Below are 2,714 nucleotides of genomic sequence, written 5' to 3' on the forward strand. Positions count from 1 at the left end.
GGATAAAAACACTTGAGATCAAGTTAGAGTGTTCTCACAGGTAAGTGACAGACTTCTGTCGTTGAACTCTGAAATGCATCATTACAAAATAATTCAACATGATTTAAAAATACACTTCTGTATGTCTTATACTGTACGTACTTTCTCTGAGAAAAGAACAGAAAAAATAATGTTTTTTATAAGTTTACTGTTAATGTAGTAAATAGGTAAAATGAAAATCAGCTTTGAAATTAAACAATCTTTTGAATCCAACAAATACTTTGAGCACCAGGTAAGTGATAAGCCATTATTGTGTAGGGAGAGAAAAATGAATTCCAATCCCTAAAAATTTCTTGAGGTGGCAGAATGCAGAAAAATTCTCAAATGCTTTTCATGTATGATAGCTGAGCAAGGTGTGTCCTCATTATACATATTAAATTTTAGATGAGAATATATGTAGTTAGAAGTTGGAGAAACTATCAATAAAGGAGTGACAGCTTGAAGTCGAATGTTGTATACCGCAGTTTCAAATTATTACTCTTTGCATGTTGCTAGAGTGATATAATAAGAACACAATTTGCAGTTGATACACATCTGAGATGAAGTCTAAAAGGCCGAATAACTACTTCTCATGGGAAGTTTAGAGAAAACATGGCAATGTGAAGGCTAAAAACTACCGTGAAGGGGAAAGGTAATGTGTCATGTGCATGAGAGGGAATTTTTATTATACTTTAATTTGGGCTCTTGAGGGATAAAGAATTGTGGTACAATCTGTTAAATTTCTAACAGAGAATGTAAATTTTGCATAGACATGAAATGAGTATAGGGAGTTTCCCAAAGGTAGAAGTGTAGTCGAACTGAGTCAGGGAGGGTTGGGTAGTTTAAGAGGAAAATGATGGTTCTCACTGTGACCTGTGCAATAAAACTGACTTTTAGGATGGGAAGATATGCCTACCACTTGGTATTCCACACTCATCTATTCTTTCACCTATTCTCCGCTGTCTGCTTTCCTTTCAGCTCATCCCTGTTACCTCCCAACCCAACATATCATCGGTTTGCTATAGTTTTGACAAATCCAGCTATTCTAAAATTGGCCACACTTGCTGGGGAAGTTGAGGTATGTTATAAAAAAGGCACTATTTCACTACAGCTGTTTCATCTCTGATCATTGTTACCCATTTTGGGGTATGCCATGACAAATGTACCTCTGGGAAAAGTGAATGTGATCACCCACAAAGACATGCAATAAAACCTGCATCAGGTTCAGAGGACATAAACACTGTCAAAGCTTTTTTGCATTCCTCAAAGGCCAAGAATTTGTGTAAAAAGTGCCAAATGCTTGACGTAATTATTTCTCTGTGTGGCAGGGTCTCCCAGTCTTCCATGGCCATAAAGACTGCAACACCTGCTCCAGCTTCTGGATCTGATTAACTCACTTATTTGAAATTAATCTCAGAAATTTTTCCCCTGGATTTATAATTTGGGATCATGTTTATCTCTTCACCATACATAATAGATGGAAGGTAGTAGATTAATGATATGAATGTGTTCCATAATCAGAATAGTAGTAAAGTATCAGATAAATGTGATATTGTAAAAGGTGCTAGAGAATGTTCAATTTAAAACACTTGAAGTGCCTACAATGTACCAGACATTGAGCCTGGAACTATGGAAAATAAAATCCCAAGAATATGTGGCTTCCAAAGATTCTTATTTTAAAAAGGAAGGTAAAGGAATCATACATATAACTGAATTTTAGTATGTAACATAAGAAAAGCTACAAAAGGAACTTTTAGAGAGCAGGAGAGAGAATTTCCTTTATCAAAAAGTGATCACCAAAGGCTGCCAGAGGAGAGTTGTATTTGAAGAGCACTGTAGGAAAGTATAAATTTCACAAGCTTATGTGAGTCTCATAGGATGCTATGAGGTGGTTATTACAAGTTCAAAGACAAAAAGCTGAGATGACACATTAGGAAACCACAAACAAAATGTCTATGTTGAGGAATATTTATTTTTCTTAAGATATGTTATAAAATCACACATCACATCATGAATTAATTTCTTTTTTTTTTTTTTTTGCAGATAAACGATTTCACACTCACCCCTCATCCTCATTCATGAAATCATGCAGCTGAATAATAACATGACTGAATTCATTCTGCTTGGGTTGACCCAAAATCCTGTTAGGAAGAAAATAGTGTTTGTCACTTTTTTGCTTTTCTATTTGGGGACATTGCTGGGTAACTTTCTGATTATTACTACTATCAAGACCAGCCAGGTACTTGGGAGTCATTTCTTTCTTTTCCACTTGTCCTTATCTGATACCTGCTTCTCTATTTCCATAGCCCCTAGAATGATTGTGGACACCCTTCTGAAGAACGCCACTATCTCTTTCAGTGAGTGCCTAATCCAAGTCTTTTCATTCCATTTATTTGGCTGTCTGAAGATCTTCATCCTGATACTCATGGCTCTTGACCACTATGTTGCCATCTGTAAGCCCCTGCACTACATGACCATCATGAGTCAACAAGTCTGCAATGTGTTGGTGCCTGTGGCCTGGGTGGGGTCCTGTGTGCATTCTAGCTCAGATTTTTCTGGCCTTGAGTTTACCATTCTGTGGTCCCAATGCGATCCATCACTATTTATGTGACTTGCAGCCCTTGTTGCAGCTTGCTTGTACAGACACATAGGTGATCAATCTGCTCCTGGTGTCCAACAGTGGGGCCATTTGTACA

This window comes from Sturnira hondurensis, unplaced genomic scaffold (assembly GCF_014824575.4).
Source record: "Sturnira hondurensis isolate 20B ecotype Veracruz unplaced genomic scaffold, ASM1482457v3 Scaffold0019860, whole genome shotgun sequence".
NCBI classification, from domain to species: domain Eukaryota; kingdom Metazoa; phylum Chordata; class Mammalia; order Chiroptera; family Phyllostomidae; genus Sturnira; species Sturnira hondurensis.